Source organism: Lissotriton vulgaris, chromosome 6 (genome assembly GCF_964263255.1).
Source record: "Lissotriton vulgaris chromosome 6, aLisVul1.2, whole genome shotgun sequence".
NCBI lineage: Eukaryota > Metazoa > Chordata > Amphibia > Caudata > Salamandridae > Lissotriton > Lissotriton vulgaris.
In genome coordinates this window covers 1,359,336,815-1,359,357,513 of record NC_141694.1, presented here as the reverse complement: position 1 = coordinate 1,359,357,513, position 20,699 = coordinate 1,359,336,815, and the positions used below count along the sequence as shown (strand labels likewise).

The following is a 20,699-nucleotide window of genomic DNA, read 5'->3' as shown; positions in this document are numbered from 1 at the left end:
TTGTAAAGTCAACCTTATAGACCAGCTATCCTAGTGGTAGCATGGACAAAGAAGTCTTAGGCTAATACTTCAGAGAGCATGTGAAGCCAATTGTTTTACCAATAATAACCACTTGAATACCAAATGAAAGGACACCACACAAGGTATATATCAAATATATATGTATTTATTACTAACACAACCCCTCTGCACTCTTTATGAGGTCAGAGTTCGAGATACAGTACAAGTTACTCAATAAGCATACTATAAGTAGCACAAATACAATTCTGCCCTAGGGTCCTCACGGACCATATACTAAGTAAGTGGTATAAGGATTACTTCAGGGAAAGTGAATAGGCCTGGGGCCTAGGGAATCGCTGGGGCTACACTGAGTAACCAAGGGTTAGGAAGCAGGAGCCCTACAGGATGCGTGTGCAGTGTCTTTACACACACGCAGTTTTCATAGACTTAGAATGGGAACGTAAAAGTTAGAACTAGTTGATTTCGGACAGTCCGAGTGGACTTGCAGGGAAGCCCAGTTAAAACAGGACACTTGGATAGTTATTACCCATGGGAGCACCGGATTACTCGAGTTACCTCACCCATGGAAGCCAGGTGCATAGATGTGAAGTTGTGTCGGGTTTCGTCGTCGATTGCTATGGAGAGCTGCAAGAAGATGCTGCAGGCGACCAGGAGGAAGATGTCCGGGTGGATCCAAGGGTGGATCGAGGGAGTGAAGAACCTGAAAGCAGAGGAGACAGAGTCTGGGTCACTAGCCAGTGACCAGGATGGAACCAGGAAGGAACCAGGCGATGTCGAGCTCCAAACAGGTGAAGAAGTTGAGCTTGACTCTGCAGCAACGTGGACCAGGAGGTGTTGACGGCGACCAGGCGCTGGATACGGACTGTCCCACGAAGGCTCTCGCTATTGGCGGTGTCGGCTTCCGGAGTCAACAAGCCTTGGCAAAGGCAACACACGCAGGATGTGAAGATCGGCTTCTGGTACAGACCAGCAAGGCCTGTGGGGCTTCCCTTTTACAGGAAAGCAGGAACGAGCCCAGAGCAACCAGGCAAGCAGCGTTGATTAAAGATGGTGTCTTCAAGATGGCCACTAGCCAACGGGCTAGCAACCGCAAAGACGCGTCGAGCGGAAATGCAAGAGCAGGCCCCACGCGGCACTCTTGGAGTGTGGAGGGCTGAGCTGCGGTGCACTTACGACTCGGTGTTGGGGCTTCTCAATCCCCAATGCACAACGTCGAGGACGCCTCAGAAGCTTCACAGTTTAGCAAAGAGCAAAATGGCCAGGTGTCTGGTCCCACGTCTCTCGTGTCTGCCACGGGTCTCAGCTTTTCCTGGAGGTGTGGGTCAGAGAAGTCTGGAAGTCCAGTCCTGTGAAGCAGGGTCGTCGGGATCCTTCGGCAGCGGCGACAAAGCAAACCGGCAATTCGCTAGGTGGTGCCTGTTTGCACAGGGTGGTCACTCCTTGACCACAAGGGAGATTCTTCAGTCTTCTAGTTGCAGTAGAATTCGAAGGTCCAGAGTTTTGTTTCAGAGTTTCAGTTCAGGATAATCAGGATAATCTAAAGTCTCTAGACTCAGCTCCTAGCTTTATACGAATTAAAGGTGCTGGATTACTGTAGGAAGGTGGATATCTGACTATGGTTGCCCCCAACTTTTTGCCTGGTGTTTTGCTGGTTTTTCGACTTAGTTGACCTGGGGCCCTGCTTTTCAGGACCCCAGGCCCACTGCTCTCTCTGTAAAATGTATTCCATGTACTCTAGGTACATATCTAATTAGATACTGAGTCACCTTATCAGCCCCTGTACAGTGTACCTTAGGTACCCAGGGCATAGGTGCACCCAGGGCCTACCAGGGGCTGCAGCATGTATTATGCCACCCCTGGCTGGCCATCCAAATCTGACACAACTGGCTGACCAATCAGCTGGGGCAAGGTGGTGTAATCACCCTTTGCTTTAGATATAGTATCCCTATATCTAACCCTAAAATGGACACATATATTCCTATCAGTCACTCCTATGGCAGGCCTTATCAATCCTGAAGGCAGAGTGCTTGGAATTATGTGAGATGGTGCTCTGGCATGAGCTGAGCCCGTTTGCAGCTTGCGGAACCAAGTCCTAATAGCTGTTCCATGATAACGCTATACCATATACTCTTAAGTGCATTATGAACCTCGCGGTCAAATGCTAACTTTGGTATAACAATATCAAAACATGTCGAGTAAGGTGTCATACGAATTGGAATACTACCCCCTCGCCAATTCTGGCGACGGGAGTAGCATTCCACCCTTCTAGAGGGACACAACATGTATGTAACTGTGAACCCCGGTTAAAGTTAACTCGAGCCTCAGCATCACAAAATGGATGCTGCCACCACAGACACAAGTCTGACCTCCTGCTGCTGGGAGTCCTTCCAGCGAGGGAGGCTTGGACAAAGGGTTTCCTGCCTTGGGAGGTGCTAGACAGGATTTTGTGTATTAGGTAGGACAGGGCTGAAAGGAATGAGACATGCCTGGGGCACACAAGGTGTCCCTGAGCATATACCGGTCTAAACCAGCCCCAGAGCTGGCGCAAGACCGGACAAAGGAAAGGGGGTGTAACCACCCCCCTTCCAGGTCCCACCCAGAGGAGGGACCTAGTCATAGTGCAGCCCCCTTTAGGAGAATAAAGGTAGGAGCTGGTTCCATTCCAACTTAGATTACTCTTGACAACTTCTACGAAGAACTCTTGACCTTCTCCCTCCTGAACCATCAGAAGACTGAAGATTCTCCCCTATGGTCAGGGAGTGACCATCCTGCTTCGCAGGCACCATCAAGCTCCTGTGCTTTTTGCTGTAAGTTCTTCCATCCCGGAATCCGACGACCCAGCTCGACTAGACCCGGACCTCCAGACCTCTCTGACCTTTACCCACATCCACAGCACAGCTGGGACCCGTGGGTGCGTCGAGCAACGTGGAGACGGCCACCTTGAGAAACCTGCACAGCGCTTCCAGCACGACCGCCGAGGGATCCTCGAGTGAGTGCATTGGGGTCTGAGAAGCCCCACACCGACGCAGCTCCTGCACCAAAGACCAGCCCCCCCAGCATCCACGAGATCTGCGTGGGGCCCTTTTGCCTGGTTGCTGCTTGTCCTGTTGTCTGGTCACTTGCCGGCTGGCTCGTGACCTCTGAAACGGCGACCCGAAGAATTCACCACTGCTAGTCTGGTCCCCCAGACTGGCCCTTGCTTCCTTGTAAAGGAGAAGCACCCCGGACCCTCCTGGTCTGCACCAGACGCCATCTTTGTTCCACCGCGTGGCTTGCATTAGCCAAGGCCTGTTGTCCAGATCGACGATCCGACACCGCCAACAGCAGCAGACTACGTGGGACAGCTCGTGCCTCCAGCCTGGTCGTGAAGAACAGCTCCTGGTCCGCGCAGCTACAGAGAGAAGCGACCCTTGCTTCACCTGACTGCGGCGACAGCATCTGGTTCCCTCCTGGTTCCAGCACCGTCACTGGCTAGTGACCGCGACTCTGTCCCCTTCCTATTCAGGAAATCTTCTTCCCAGTTCCATCCTTGGCACCACCGGACTCCTCCATCTGGCTGCCTGCCAGCAACTCCTTGTTTCAGGCATCACCGGGATCAGCGCAGCAAACCCGACGCAACTTCAGCCTTATGCACCCGCAGCCTGTGGGTTAGGTAACTAAAGCTTCTAGGTCCACTGTTGTTTTCCCTCCATCCAGCTGGGTTCGTCCGGAATCCGTAACTTTCTAAACTGTAAGATCCATAGACGTTGGTACGCATCCCGCGTGAGAGTTCCCACTCTGCACGTGAGCCCCGTGGGCCTCCTGCTCCTTACTTACCTAGTTTGTAGCGTAGTCCCAGCGGTCCTCCAGCCTCTGGATCTCCTTACAGTATTTTCTTTCCTCGCATTCCATTGTTTTGAGTATATGGTTTGTCGTGCCCCTAAGGCGCACTTGTAAATATTTTGCGAACTCGTATTTCCTTTTTAGTATTGTCATGTGCTTAGCCCTCTGACCTCATAAAGAGTTCAGAGGTGTATGTTAGTTAATAAATATCTGTTTATTTTCATAACAACCTGTGTGGTGTCCTTTCACTTGGTATTCAAGGGGTGTGGACGTGGGGGTGCAGCGGGCCGGAAAATCAGGCAAGGAGGCCAGATGTAGTGGGCTATACTGGGGTTTTTATTGAAGTACAAGAGTCAAATGATGTGCCAATACAGAATCTCCAAGATGGGTCAGGTAGTTCTTCCTGGTCAGGCTAGGCTCCACTCGGGTCGGTCCTCGGCTGGGCTTTGTCGCCGTTGCTGGGGAGGCACCTCAGAGGGCAACAAGAGAAACAAAGGGACCGTTAGTCCGAACAGGGACTCAGTACGTATGCTCCCACCGACACCAGGACGTGAGGGGAGCAGAGAGGAGCGAGTCGTGAGGGAGGGAGGTACGGGGAAGAGGGATCAGCAAGGGTGTCAGGGTGAGCGTGACGGGAAGAAGGGCTCAATACCGTGAGGGTGCTTTACGATATTCACAGTGCTTCAACTATGTGATAAGTGCCTAAGAGGGAGAGATCTATACAGAGTATGTACACTGAGCACCTAGCGTGCTCACGGGGAGGTTTACGGTACTCACGCGGTCCGCCGTAGCTCTCCGGTGAGCCACGGCCGCTCTTCAGCCACCTCCTTAGGGACTCCACCAGTCCTCCGACCACACGTCTTCTTCGGGTTGTTCCTCTTCTCCGTCTCCTACGCCAGTCTGAGTATCCTGCCACAATGCTCCGACGGCGTCTTCGATGTTGCGTCCGCTTTTCACTTGTTCTGTCGCTACCTCAGGGGTGGGACTTCCGGGGACGAGACGAAGTGCTTCCGGTTGTTGGTGACCATTGATTGGCTCCATGAATAGAGAGAGGGGCGGGGAACTTCGGGTCATGGTTACCGCTCCGGCAATGTTACGGATCAGAGGAGTTTGTCTGAAAGTGCTTGTATGTGACACCCCAGATAGCGGTAAGGGTTTAGGGGGGTACAATCCTGGCGGGGAAGGAAGCCAAGATGAGGGAAGTCAATCTGAGGATTGAGAGGGAAGAACTTGCCCTTGCCTAAAGAAAGACTTGCCTTTGCCAGAGAGCAGAAATTGATCGGGGCAGACCCCACTGGTGGCAGCATTATCCCTAGAGATAAAGACAGGAGTTTTGATACTAGACACCTGAGTAAAATAGTGACCCCCCTTTAAGCAAGGGGATGACATCCACAAATGGATGACTGCTTTGGAGAGGGCCTGCACTGTCCAGTGCATCCCCCAAGGTCAGTGGGCAGCTATACTGTGGCTCTCCTTTGAAGGTAAAGGTAGAGATAAGCTCCTCACTACTAGAGCTGAGGATGCTAACAATTACCAAGTCCTGAAGAATACACTGATAGATGGGTTTGGCTTAACAACTGAGCAGTACAGGTTGCTGTTCAGAGACACCCAGAAAATTCAGACTCAGGATTGGGCTGACTTTGTTGATTGTACCACTAAGTCTTTTGAAGGCTGGTTACTGGGAAGTAAAGTTACTGATTACACAGGATTGTATAATCTAATTATGAGAGAGCAAGTCTTAAATAATTGTCAGAACCAGTTATTACACCAGCACCTGGTAGACTCTGATCTGACCTCTCCACAAGAATTGGATAAGAGGGCAGACAAATGGGTCAGGACCAGAATTAGGCCTAAGAACCAGGGTGGTGACCAAAAGAAAGAATCGACCAAGCCTCAAGAGAAGGGTGGGAATAAATCTTCTGATCAAACCACATCAGGGCCCCAAAAATCCTCTGAAAAGGGTGGGTCCCAGAATCCTTCCAATACCCAAAAGAAACCTTATTGCCATACCTGCAAACAGGTCGGCCATTGGAAAACTGACAGCAGTTGCCCAAGGGCCAACAACAATAAGGGAAACATACCCCCAAGTAACACTTCCCAGCCTCCTGTTACTACTAGTAGTAATCCCCCAGGTGGTGGGAGTGCCCCCAAGAATGTGGGTGCATTTACTTTGGGAGTTCCTGGGGACTCTGGCCTAGCCAGGTCCCTTGACTTAGATACTCTTGTCTGTGAGACTGGCATGGGGTTTGCTAACTTCACAGCTTGTCCCAACAGTTTGGACAAGTACAGACAGGAGCCCCTCATCAATGGTTCAAAAGTTGAGGCCTACAGAGACACAGGGGCTAGCACAGGGGTCTCCAACCTTTTCTGTAGTGAGAGCTACTTCTGATCAGCGAAAACCATTGTGAGCTACTAAAGGCCAACCAGCTAGCGCATTTTACAAGAGACCCCCCTCGACACCCTCGCAATGCAACCAAGCACAGAAGCCATAGTCGTCACAGTACTGCCTGCTAACCTGCTGAAAAGCACTTTTCTCTATTCACTCTGACACATCCTGGGTTAGAACCTTTCAAATAGTTACCCAAATATGACACTGGAATGCGAAACCTCTCACACAAGAGCTCACAGCCTGGCTAGGAATGTGGTATCATACAATCAGTACAGGCAGCACCATGGACAACTGACCACTCTTTGACCACTTAAGGGCAACGCTGTCACACCCATCTGTAATTAGAAGTAATATAAGCACCTAATACAATATATAGCGTTCTACTTGGTACATGTACTCGCTCCCAGGGTCCATCACAACTTGATATACATAACCGGTTCTCAACTGGACTCCACGCACCATAATCACCTCCTTCTCCAAAATAAATGTTCTTCATAAAGCGCTGCGCTGCACACTTGCAATTAGTTCCACACTATTCAATGGCTTTTTGTCCACTGACCGGCCTACTAACTAGTCAGAGGCACCTTGGACCTGTTGTTGATGGCATTGCTACAATCAGATACATCTTATCCAGATTTGTACCTCTCCAAACATTTGTGTTCCAGGGTGAGGGTCCGCCCCTGGCACACCTCACTCCTCCCGCTCTATATAACATTTGCATTGGAACTGGCATCTCTGATAACCTCTGACAGCAGGGGCATGTAGGTATTGAACCAAAAACATCCCTCGTGGTACCTTTAGGTGCCACATGGACTCTGTCCTGCAGTAATGCGAGAGGGCAAAGTTTACTTCTGTTCCACCAGTTGTACCTGCGGTGCAGCACACAACCTGGGGTCCTCTTGAGGAATACTGTAGCAGAGCTGTAAGACAGCTTGTCTGCAGTGCTCTTAATGTAGCACTGAACCTGCACCTTAGATCACCGCTAAGGCCGGAGCTGAAGTTGCTTTTCCAATCCTTTTCCATTTAGGGTGTTTCTGTCACCTGCTGAGGGAGAAATCCAGCCGTTTTTTTTTAAGTCAACCGAGATATTTGGTAACAAACGCAGCAGCGCTCCAGCTGTCTCTAGGCACCAGCATTCACACCACAAGAAGCTGACTCGAATCCATGAATAATTGTCTCCTAAAATATGTAAATGTACATTTCTGTTGCTCGATTGTTAAAATGCACACCAGTTATTGGCAGCTGTCTTTATTATGAGTGTAAGAATCACGGGGTAGGAGACATTAAGCAGGGAAAATTACCCTTTCAGGCCAGGCAGACTGCTCTTGTTTTTTTTCCCTCGCTGCCCCTCCAGCTGCCACTACTCGCAAACTAACAAACTAAGAAATCACAACTTTTTTGTGGCCAGGACTTACCAATTGATCGGCTGCTCCTCACGCAAATCAGAGACGTGGTGCTGGACTTGAAAAGGTAGGCTACTTACAAGCTACCAAACTTTCCGGCACCTTCTAGCACACGTTGTGCAGGTTAAAAGCGTGGTGCCAGACTGCAAAAGGGCGAGGTAGGTGGCGCAGAGATCATGCAGATGACGAACTACGTCCTACTCTTAAGCCCGGCCCAGCTATTTATTGCTTCCTGGCTATTGTTCTGTTCCTGGTTTCTTTGTACTGTCCGAATTCAACAACTGCTGCCTGCCTGCAGAGGTTGAAAGGAGCACTTTGGGTGCTCTGTGGGCGAGGTCGGGTGCGGTGGAAGATTGTATAGCGCCGAAACGCCTTTCCAGGCTCTACATTACCTCAGAGATCAACCCTCCACCGGGAGTAGCTGCTCCATTTCGGTGAGCTACGGAGGCGCGGGTGGTTGAGAGCTGCCCCGTATCAGTGATGGTGAGGAGCATGGGGGTGCGGGCCAGCGCCGATCACCGCTCGTCAAGGCCTCAGTGACTTGAAAAGTTAGGCTACTTACACGCTACCAAACTTTCCGCCCCCTTCTAGCACACATTGTGCAGGTTGAAAGCGTGGGGCCAGACTGCAAAAGAGCGAGGCAGGTGGCGCAGAGATCACGCAGATGACGAACTACGTCATACTCTTAAGCCCGGCCCAGCTAACTTCAATTCAGCCTATCGGAGCAGCTGATTTTGGTGAGGGCGGGCAACGGCTATTAAAAAAAAGCCGAAAAACGTAAAATGACCAAAAGGGGTTACACAACTAGGATGCTGGAGTGAGGTACTCACCGGACCTCGGCGAGCTACCGGTAGCTCGCGATCGACCGGTTGGAGATGCCTGGGCTAGCATCACCATGGTGACTGAGAGCCTAGTCCCCTCAAGGCAACTTATACCTGGAGCCACATACCAGGTGACCAACATTGATGGAGTGCAGAGAGATCATCCCATAGCAGTGGTCAATCTCAGCTGGGGAGGTGTCACTGGCCCCAAGAGAGTGGCAGTGTCATCAAACTTGCCTGTAGATTGCCTACTAGGGAATGATTTAGAGATCTCAGCCTGGGCTGAGGTAGAGCAAGAAACCCATTTTAAAATGGTAAACCTCCATTGTAAGGTTAGTGGGGCAGTGATAGCCACAGCCCCAGTCCAAGATGTCCTCCCTGAACAGGTCAGGAGGGTTGTGCCAGTCACAGCCCTATCTCAGACAGATTCCTTCCCTGAACAGGTTGGCAAGGCTGTGATGGTCACAGCCCATACCCAAACTGAGTCCCTTCGTGAAAAGGTTGGTGGAGTTGTGATGGCCACAGCTCAAACTCAGACAGATAATAGTGTTGTGAAGCCTGAAACTATGGATCACTCCACTCAGACAGAGAGCATGGAGGAGGGAGAGAAATCTCCCTCCCACCAGACTTTAGGAAAGGATCAGCCTCCTCAGGGAACTGATCTGACCCCTTGTGAAGAAACTGCCCCAGAGGTAGTCAGGCCTAGCCTGGCAGAACCCCTGATGTCAGTGGACCCTTCCAAGGTGGGACCCAGTCTGGAGCAAGTAACCTGCCCCTCTCTACCCTGCTTCAGTCAGCCCAGGGCTGTAGAGGTCAGGGAGGCCAGTGGTGGACCCCAAAGGGCCCCCTGTCCAAAAAACTCCCCAATCAGCAGATTAAGGGCACCGAAGCTAGCAGGCCTAGCCAAGTGAAAATAAAAAAACACTCCTGAGGGATCCCCCTTAAACTTAGTTAGGGACCTCCCACAGATGGACACTGTTGGGCACAGCCAAACCTGGAACCTAAAAAACCCAAACCTGACCTGTCCCTCCAGTAAGCCAAACAGAGGGACTCAGCCTCCAGCTTTAGGTAGCCAGAGGTTGACCCTGAGAGCTCACAGCAACTCAGTCCTGGAAAGAAAGGCACATATGGTGGATAGTGATTGGAGGAAGTTGAGCCCAAGATTAGTGGAGTCTCACTTCAGTACTCCATCCCAGCACCAGCCTTTTACTTTGCCAAAACACACCACAGGTAGAGATTCCCTATGGTGGAGACCCTCAGATATCCTTAGGGTGAGGGATTGCTTAGTGGACCATGAGATGGGGGGTAACCATGCCAGTGCATATACCACCTCATATGGCCACTCAGGCAATATAGGCTTACCTGGTCAAGGATAGCCTTTTCTCCTTTCGTTTGGGGGGGGGGGGGGGGGGGGGGTTTATGTAGGAAGGTGGTACACATTCGCCTGGGTAAAAAAGCCTACCTGGCAGGGAGGATAGAAGCTGCCTCCAACTCCTGTAAGGAGATTTTCTCTATAGTTAGAGAATTTAGATCTCCACGGTCTAACACCTCTGAGGAGAGGCCTTCTGACTCCTGGGCCTCTGATCTTGCTAATTTTTTTACTAGCAAGATCCAACTTATACAGGATTCTTTTCCATCGGCTGTACCCGCGGGGCTGATTAACTCTGAGGCTAACCGATCTCCCCCCGGCTTCGCCAGGCTTGACGCTGGGCGTGTTTCCACCTATATCTGCGCCCGCCTCTTTAGCACTTATGGGCAACTTGAAATCGGGCTCGCCCCTGGACCCGTGCCCTGCTAAAATTCTGGCGAAATTGGCCGAGGTGATTAATCCGTTGGCTAACCCGTTACTGAATCTCTCGCTGAGCCAGGGAGTGGTTCCGCAGGCTTGGAAGCAGGCAATGGTCATCCCGCTGCTCAAGAAGCCTGGTCTGGATCCAAAGGCCCCAGTCAACTACAGGCCTATCTCCCTGCTGCCGGCTCTCACGAAAATTGTGGAAAAGCACGTGCAGACGGTGCTGTCCAATTTTCTAGAGACGAATGAGATTCTGCATGCCACCCAGTCGGGCTTTCGCCCAAATCTCAGCACGGAGACTGCGCTCCTCGAGGTCTCAGAAACCATTAAAGGGGTTCTGGATACTGGGGGCAAAGCCATGCTGGTGATGCTGGATTTGTCGGCGGCTTTCGACACCGTCCCCCATGATGGCCTTCTCACAAGACTCTGTGAGATTGGTCTACGGGGGACGGTGCTCAGCTGGTTTTCCTCCTTTCTAGCCGGCCGCCGGCAAACGGTCTGCGCCTCGCCAGATTCCGCCGTGATGCCGCCTCTGGGAGTCGGGGTCCCTCAGGGCTCTATTCTGAGCCCGACCCTCTTTAATATCTTCATGACCCCTTTGGCGGCGTTGGCGGAGTCGTTCGGGCCCGTATCGTATCCTATGCAGACGACACCCAGCTCCTCTTCTCGTGTAAGAGAGGAGGAGACTTTGATGGGGAGAGTATCCGGGATTGCCTTGGGGCTGTGTTCCAATGGTTTCAACTGAACAGCCTCAAGTGCAATTCCGATAAGTCCGAGGTACTCTTCTTTGGGTGTGACACGGAGCCAGACTGGCAGGCTTGGTGGCCTATTAATATGTTCCCCCCAACTTGTTCATCCCAAATGGCTAAGAACTTGGGGGTCAAGATGGACAAGGGATTGACTATGAAGTCCCAGATCCTGGGGGTGTCGGGCATCTGCTTCGGCCTCCTTAGGATGCTGCGGAGGTTTCTTCCCCTCTTATCGGAGGAGCACAGGAAGCTGACTGTGCAGGCCCTGATAGGCTCTAGGCTAGATTACTCAAACGTTCTGTACCTGGGCCTGCCAGAGTACCTGCTACAGCGGCTCCAAGTTGTGCAGAATGCTGCGGCGAGAGCGATTTTTGGCCTGAATAGACGCGCTAGTGCAGCGGGCTTGTTGCAGACCCTGCATTGGCTCCCAATCCGCAAGCGGATCGCCTTTAAGGCTTTGACCCTGACCTACAAGACCCTCCATGCGACGGGAGCAAAGTACCTCCAAAAGAGACTTGCCTTCTACCGTCCGGCTCGTTCTCTGAGGTCAGAATCCCTGTTTTTGGCGACTGTTCCACGAGTGAAGAGAGCGCGCCTGGGAGGTCGCTTCTTTGGACTACTGGCGCCACAGCTGTGGAACTCTCTGCCGCTTATACTTCGGGGAGCCACCAGCTTACTTGCTTTTAGAAAGGGCCTCAAAACCTGGTTGTTTACCCAGTAGGCCTTTTTGCTTGTTGTGTTCTTTCTGTCTGTGATACTTTCTTTTTTAATGTGTTATGTTAGTATACTGTAGCCCTCCTTACTAAAAGCGCCGGGACACTCTTATTGAGTAGCCGTGCGCTCTACAAAAGCCATTATAACATAACATAACATAACATAACATATCTGACTATGGTTGCCCCCAACTTTTTGCCTGGTGTTTTGCTGGTTTTCCGACTTAGTTGACCTGGGGCCCTGCTATTCAGGACCCCAAGCCCACTGCTCTCTCTGTAAAATGGATTCCATGTACTCTAGGTACATATCTAATTGGATACTGAGTCACCTTATCAGCCCCTGTACAGTGTACCTTAGGTACCCAGGGCATAGGTGCACCCAGGGCCTACCAGGGGCTGCAGCATGTATTATGCCACCCCTGGCTGGCCATCCAAATCTGACACAACTGGCTGACCAATCAGCTGGGGCAAGGTGGTGTAATCACCCTTTGCTTTAGATATAGTATCCCTATATCTAACCCTAAAATGGACACATATATTCCTATCAGTCACTCCTATGGCAGGCCTTATCAATCCTGAAGGCAGAGTGCTTCGAATTATGTGAGATGGTGCTCTGGCATGAGCTGAGCCCGTTTGCAGCTTGCGGAACCAAGTCCTAATAGCTGTTCCATGATAACGCTATACCATATACTCTTAAGTGCATTATGAACCTCGCGGTCAAATGCTAACTTTGGTATAACATTATCAAAACATGTCGAGTAAGGTGTCATACGAATTGGAATACTACCCCCTCGCCAATTCTGGCGACGGGGGTAGCATTCCACCCTTCTAGAGGGACACAACATGTATGTAACTGTGAACCCCGGTTAAAGTTAACTCGAGCCTCAGCATCACAAAATGGATGCTGCCACCACAGACACAAGTCTGACCTCCTGCTGCTGGAAGTCCTTCCAGCGAGGGAGGTTTGGACAAAGGGTTTCCTGCCTTGGGAGGTGCTAGCACCACCCCAGACAGGACTTTGTGTATTAGGTAGGACAGGGCTGAAAGGAATGAGACATGCCTGGGGCACACAAGGTGTCCCTGTGCATATGCCGGTCTAAACCAGTTCCTGGGGCACTCCAGCCCCAGAGCTGGCGCAAGACCGGACAAAGGAAAGGGGGTGTAGCCACCCCCCTTCCTGGTCCCACCCAGAGGAGGGACCTAGTCGTAAAGCAGCCCCCTTTAGGAGAATAAAGGTAGGAGCTGGTCCCATTCCAACTTAAATTACTCTTGACAACTTCTACGAAGAACTCTTGACCTTCTCCCTCCTGAACCATCAGAAGACTGAAGAATCTCCCCTATGGTCAGGGAGTGACCATCCTGCTGCGCAGGCACCATCAAGCTCCTGTGCGGTTTGCTGTAAGTCCTTCCATCCCGGAATCTGACGACCCAGCTCGACTAGACCCGGACCTCCAGACCTCTCTGACCTCTACCCACATCCACAGCACAGCTGGGACCCGTGGGTGCGACGAGCAACGTGGAGACGGCCATCTTGAGAAACCTGCACAGCTCTTCCAGCACGACCGCCGAGGGATCCTCAAGTGAGTGCATTGGGGTCTGAGAAGCCCCACACCGACGCTGCTCCTGCACCAAAGACCAGCCCCCCCAGCATCCACGAGATCTGGGTGGGGCCCTTTTGCCTGGTTGCTGCTTGTCCTGTTGTCTGGTCACTTGCCGGCTGGCTCGTGAACTCTGAGACGACGACCCGAAGAATTCACCACTGCTAGTCTGGTCCCCCAGACTGGCCCTTGCTTCCTTGTAAAGGAGAAGCACCCCGGACCCTCCTGGTCCGCACCAGACGCCATCTTTGTTCCACCGCGTGGCTTGCATTAGCCAAGGCCTGTTGTCCAGATCGACGATCTGACACCGCCAACAGCAGCAGACTACGTGGGACAGCTCGTGCCTCCAGCCTGGTCGTGAAGAACAGCTCCTGGTCCGCGCAGCTACAGAGAGAAGCGACCCTTCCTTCACCTGACTGCGGCAACAGCATCTGGTTCCCTCCTGGTTCCAGCACCGTCACTGGCTAGTGACCGAGACTCTGTCCCCTTCCCTTTCAGGACTTCTTCTTCCCAGTTCCATCCTTGGAACCACCGGACTCCTCCATCTGGCTGCCTGCCAGCAACTCCTTGTTTCAGGCATCACCGGGATCAACGCAGCAAACCCGACGCAACTTCAGCCCTATGCACCCGCAGCCTGTGGGTTAGGTAACTAAAGCTTCTAGGTGCTGAAGTCTGTGTACACTATGCTAGTGTCCAGGTCCACTGTTGTTTTCCCTCCATCCAGCCGGGTTCGTCCAGAATCCGTAACTTTCTAAACTGTAAGATCCATAGACGTTGGTATGCATCCCGCGTGAGTGTTCCCACTCTGCACGTGAGCCCCGTGGGCCTCCTGCTCCTTACTTACCTAGTTTGTAGCTTAGTCCCAGCGGTCCTCCAGCCTCTGGATCTCCTTACAGTATTTTCTTTCCTCGCATTCCATTGTTTTGAGTATATGGTTTGTCGTGCCCCTAAGGCGCACTTGTAAATATTGTGCGAACTCGTATTTCCTTTTTAGTATTGTCATGTGCTTAGCCCTCTGACCTCATAAAGAGTTCAGAGGTGTATGTTAATAAATATCTGTTTATTTTCATAACAACCTGTGTGGTGTCCTTTCACTTGGTATTCAAGGGGTTATATGTGGTAAAACAGCTGGCTTCACATGCCATTTAGAGTTTAGCCTAAAGACTGCTTTTGCCCACGCTACTAGGATAGCTGGCCTATAAGGTTGACTTACAACCAATTACCATAAGGGTTGTTTTGACTGATACAAGGTGATCACTAGAACTAGTGAACATCATATATCAGGCCAACTACTCACAATTATCTGCTAGGTCCCTCCTATGGGTGGAACCTGGGAAGGGGGTGGTTACACCTCTTTCCCTTTGTCCAGTTTCGCGCCAGACTGGGCCTGGAGTGCCCCAGCAACTGGTTTGAACCGGGCTATGCATGGAGCACCTTGTGTACCCCAGGCAGTGTCATTTCATTCAACCCACCCTGCCCCAATACATTATAGCCTGTCTGGGGAGGTGCTAGCAGGAAATCTATTGTCCAGGCCTCCCTCGCTGGAAGGGCTCCCAGCTGCAGGAGGTCAGACTTGTGTCTGTGGCAGCAGCATCCATTTTGTGATGCTGAGGCTCTGTTCAACTTTAACCGGGTAAAGCTACAACTACATGTCTTCTCCCTCTAGATGGGTGGAATGCTACCCCAACCGCCAGAACTGGTGGGGGGGGGGAGGGTTTGGGGGTTAGTATTCCCAAGCGTATGACACCTTACACAACATGTTTTGATAAAGCCAATTCAAAGTTAGCATTAACCGCGAGGATTATAATGCACTTAAGAGTATATGGTGTGGCTATATCATAGAACAGCTATAAGGACATCGTTCCGAAAGCTGCAGACAGGCTCAGCTCATGCTAGAGCACCATCTCACATAAAACCAAGCACTCTGCCTCTCAGGATTGTTAAGGCCTGCCATAGGAGTGACTTATAGGTATATATGTGTCTATATGTAATGGTAGGTATAGGGATACTATACCTAAGCAAGGGGTGATTACACGACCTTGCCCCAGCTGAGTGATCAGCCAGTTGTGTCAATTTGGATGGCCAGCCAGGGGTGGCATAATACATGCTGTAGCCCCTGGTAGGCCGTGGATGCACCTATGCCCTAGGTACCTATGGTACACTATACAGGGGCTCACAAAGGTGACCCAATACCCAATTAGGTATGTACCTAAAGTACATGGTATGAATTTAGAGAGAGAACAGCTGGGCTGTGGGTCTGATTAGCAGGCCCAAAGCCACACTAAAGTCGAGAAACCAGTATATCAGAGCAAAAAGTGGGGGTGGCCATAGGAAGCAGACCCTACTCTCCTACACACGCCGCTCGAGGATCCCGGTCAAGGAGGAAGTCGAGGCACTGGTCGCGAAGCCGCAGCCATCACTGCTCGTGGAGTTCCAAGTCCTCGCACTCCGGTAAGTAGAGGCATGGCAAGAAGTAGTCGAAGATATCGCTCTTCTGACTCCCCTCGTCAGTCGCGCGACTCGGCCGAGGGTTCGGGTGGCACCACCCGCACAGGAGCCGCATCCAGCTCCACACCCTCCGGTCCCTGGGCTTAATGCGAGATTTGAGACTTCCTGGTGGCCATGAGGACTCTCTTCCCGCCGTCGAGGCCCACCGGTGCGCCTTCGGGCCCTGCGGGCCCAACTGAGGGTCCTGTCGTGCTGGCGGCTTTGGCCCTGGCGCCGTCGGCGAGTTCAGTCCCGGCTCCGCAGGACCCCTCAGGATCCAGGCCTGGATCTCGGTAATGCTAGTTGACCTTACGACTCCTCTGCTGGCGCCAACCCCCACGGTGCCACTCCTGGCGCCGTCCTCGGACGTTGCCGCCCCTGGTTTCAGTCCGGGTCTGGTGTCGGAGCGGCGCTGCTCGGCGTTGTCTCCGGCGTCGATGAGTGAGCACTTTGCCTATGACCCGGCTCCGTCGTTTCTGCCTGTTTATCAGGACACGGATGAAGGAAGTCAGGACTGGGCAGATGAGCTGGGGGATGCCAGTGATCTTGACACATCGCCTGACACTGGTTTTCTCTCTCCTCCTATCATCGCTACAGAGGAGGGTGCTACTTATGCTGTGGTGTTGCGCAGGGCGGCCAAAGCCTTGGCACTTGAGCTCCCTACAGTGGCCGTGAGGACTAACCTCCTCACTGAGGTGCTTCAACCGCCAGTAAGCTCTTCGGAGCCTATGCTGCCATTAAATGAGGCCCTCACTGACGTTCTGATGGACACTTGATCCAGGCCCTCCACAGTGCCCCCTGTGGATCGGAAGCCCGACACCACCGCCCGGCTCCGGGCGACCCCTGCTTTCTGTCCACCCCACCCCACCCCCGAGAGTCTAGTTATCCAGGCCTCCACGTCCCAGACCGCATTCCCGACCACTCCCCGGGATAGGGAATCCAAAATGCTTGATCAGTTTGGGAAGAAACTGTTCTCCTCGGTCAGCTTAGGATTGCGGTCCATTAACACCACGTGCCTTTTGGTCCGTTACACCCACTCTATGTGGGATACGGTGGCGGACGTGCTGTCCCAGTGTCCGGAGGAGACCCAGGCATGGTTCGCTCAGGCTCTTGTTGAGGGGCAGGACGCAGCACGGTATTCCATCTGATGTGGACTTGATACCACGGACTCGCTAGGCAGAATGATTTCCACGACGGTGGCGATCCGTCGCCACACCTGACTGAGGTCCGCCAATTTTTCGGGGGATGTCCAGAACACACTCATGGACATGCCCTTTGATGGTCGTCGCCTGTTTGGTGGCAAAGCAGACAGTGCGCTTGAGTGTTTCAAGGGCTACGGCTAAGTCCTTGGGCCTGTCGGACCAGCGCCAGCAAACTTCTGCTTCGTCCCTTTCGTGGCCAAGGAAGGGGCGCCCCCACACGTTCGTCCAGCCACAGGCGGCAGAACCAACCTCAACGCGGTCGCGGACGTGCATTCCGCTGTGGCGGAGAAGGGTGAAAGAGAGCCGGTCAGTCCACATCCGCTCCCGCAGCATCTGCCTCAAAGCCTTCCTAGTCCGAGCTTTCAGGCCCATTCATTGCCAGTGGGAAGCAGGGTTCGCCATCACCTACTCCACTTGCGTACCATCACCTCGGACAGGTGGGTGCTGCAAATCGTCCGAATGGGCTACTCCCTCCCCTTTGAGGCGATCCCGCCAGCCATGCCACCACTGCATTTCGGGGGAGCACTTGCGATTTCTGCAGGAGGAAGTTACGGCCCTCTTGGCCAAGGGGGCCATTAAGCGCGTTCCTGGGCCAGAAGTAGTACTTGGTTGTTATTCCCACTACTTTCTGATTCCCAAGAAGGGCAAAGGGGGCCTGCACCCTATCTTGGACCTCAGGGGCATCGACGGCTTCCTCCGGAAGGAGAAGTTCAAGATGCTGACTGAAGCTCAGGTCCTGGCTGCCCTAGACCCTGGAGACTGGATGGTAGCGTTGGACTTGCAGGATGCTTATTTCCATATCCCCTTCCTGCCGGCCCACCGGCGCTACTTGCGGTTCACGGTAGGCCACAAGCACTTTCAGTTTACTGTGCTCCCCTTCTGCCTCACCAGTGGCGGTGGTTGCAGCTCAACTGCGCTGATCAATGGTTCCAGTCTTCCCCTATCTCGACGACTGGTTGTTGAAGGCGGGCTCCCCCCAGACAGCCGTCTCCTACCTCCAGACTACGGCCGATCTCCTGCACTGGCTGGGGTTCTCCATCAACGTGCCAAAGTCACACCTGAGTCCCTCTCAGAAGCTCCTCTACATTGGAGCGGTTCTGGACTCTGCGCAGTTTTGGGTTTATCCTCCTGAGCAGCGGGTTCGGGATATTCAAGCTCTGATTCCGATCTTTCAGCCTTTATCCCGAGTTTCGGTCAGGATGAAGCTGCGGCTCCTGGGGCTGATGGCCTCCTGCATCTTGCTGATTCATCACGCTGGGTGGCGGATGCGGGCTCTGCAGTGGGACCTGAAGTTCCAGTGGGCACAGCATCAAGGCAACCTGTCCGACCACGTCCTGATCTCAGAGGGCACTGCGAGTCAGTTGCAGTGGTGGCTCATGGACCACGATTGGGTCCGTGGCAGATCCCTCTCCCTTCCCCAACCAGAGCACCCAGTGGTGACGGATCCATACCTCCTGGGATGGGGGTGCCACAGGGGAGAGGCGGAGATCAGAGGCCTCTGGTCTCTGGCGGAGTCCCTGCTCCGTATCAACCTTCTGGATCTGCGGGCAATCCGACTTGCACTGAAGGCAATTTCTTCCCTCTGTCCGGGGAAGGGTAGTGCAGGTGTTCACGGACAACACAACCGCCATGTGGTATTTCAACAAACAGGGCGGGGTGGGGTTGTGGACCCTTTGTCCGTAGGCTCTGCGCCTCTGGACATGGCTGGAACATCAGGGCATCACCCTGGTGGTTCAACACCTGGAAGGTTCTCTGAACGCCAGGGCGGACGAACTCAGCCGTTGGTGCATGATGGATCACGAGTGGCGTCTGAACTCGGACGTGGCGCAAGGTCTCTTTCAGCAGTGGGGAGAGCATTGGTTAGATCTATTCGCCACCGAAGAGAAGGCACAATGTAATCAGTTCTGCGCGTTGGAGTTTCCAAGGTGGCACTCGCTCGGAGACGCTTTTCGTCGCAAGTGGAGTTGCGGGCGGTTGTACGCCTTTCTGCCGATACCACTTCTGCCCAGATTGCTGAAGAAGATCAGGCGCGACCTGGCCCAAGTCATACTTGTGGTTCCGGATTGGGCACGAAGATACTGCTATCCCGAGCTACTCAGTCTGTCAATCGATCCCCCGATCCGACTACCTCTTCGGGAGTATCTTCTGTTGCAGGAAAAGGGGACAGTCCTCCACCCGAACCAGTCTAGCCTCCACCTCCACGCGTGGAGATTGAGCGGTGACAATGTATTCCTTCTGACTTGCCTCCTGAAATCTGTGATGTCTTTCTGGCAACCAGGCTTCCCTCCACAAAAACAGTATACGCCTGCAGGTGGAACAAATTTGTGGCATGGTGCACAGTAAAGGCTGTGGATCCCCTTTCCGCCCCTCTTTCTGAGGTTCTCCTCTTTCTTCTTTCCCTGGCCCAGCAGTGCTCCTCTCTGGGCACCATCAAGGGATATCTTTCAACTGTTTCAGCCTTCTTGAGGCTTCCTGATCAGCCTTCTCTCTTCAAGTCCTCTGTTGTAAATAGATTCTTCAAAGGCATTACTCACATGTTTCCTCCTGTTCCCTTTGTAATGCCTCAGTGGGACTTGAATCTAGTTTTAACCTATCTGATGTGTGCTCCGTTTGAGCCACTCCATAACTGTCCTCTTCGCCTTCTAACTCTCAAAACTGCTTTCCTGGTTGCCATCACCTCTGCCAGAAGAGTGAGTGAGGAAGAGAGACTCCACTGTCTGGACCCAAAACGTGTGTTTTCCTTTTACCTGAACCGCACACAACAGTTCCCGGTGGACGACCAACTTTTTGGTGGCTACGTAGGCTCTAATAAGGGACGGGCGGTGCACAAACGGACCATCTCTCGGTGGGTCGTTTTGTGCATCAAGTTCTGTTATTCCTTGGCTAAAAAGGATCCTCCTTAGGGGCTGCGCGCCCATTCCACTCGGGCCACGGCGGCTACTACTGCCCTTGGACGAGGAGTACCTTTGCAGGACATTTGTCAGGCAGCTATGCGGGCCTTGCTGCACAGGTTTGCCAAGCACTACTACCTCGACATCCAAGTTCGGAGGGGTGGCGTCTTTGGCCGTTCGGTTTCCCAGGACTTTCTGGTGTGATCTTGGTTCGCAGACCCACCAGCGGGGTTGGTATTGCTGGGGAATCTATTCTAAGGTAAGGAATCTAACTAATGTGTTTCTTTCAGATGCTCAAGTTACTTACCTTCGGTAAAGATAGATCTATAAGAATCCCTTTCAGGGCCCTAGTTTCATGGCACCAGTGTCGGTTTCTTGCATGGCTCTGCGTTCCTGGCGCGGATAGCTATGAACAGAACTGATGTCGGCGCAGAAGAGCGGCGTCTATGTACTCTGACGACATCATCCCGGCAATCACGACGCCGATGACGAACGCGGAGCCGCAGGCGACGCCTACCGACGCTCAGGGGTACTGCTGACGAAAACTTTCTGGATCCAGTCTGACGTCTGGGGGTTATTCTAAGGTAAGGAATCTAACTAACTAATGTTTCTTACAGATATATCGTTACCGAAGGTAAGTAACTTGTGCTTTACTTCCAGTGGGATCGCAGTTGTGTTTCCACTCTACACACGCCCTCTTTGTGGGTCCTGGATACTTACCATGGGTGGACCTTGTGTCCCTGGCTCCTCTCGGTCTTCTGGTCCACGTCTTGTTCTTCTGTGCAGTTCGCATTCCACTTTCCTAATATAT

At 52.6% G+C, this 20,699-nt stretch overlaps 1 protein-coding gene across 2 annotated transcripts in view; it reads left to right on the top strand.

Annotated features, from left to right (window-relative positions):
• Window positions 1-20,699, top strand: part of USP34 (ubiquitin specific peptidase 34) — a 2,709,276-nt gene that overhangs the window by 2,189,900 nt on the left and 498,677 nt on the right. The gene's annotated exons all lie outside the window — the stretch shown is intronic.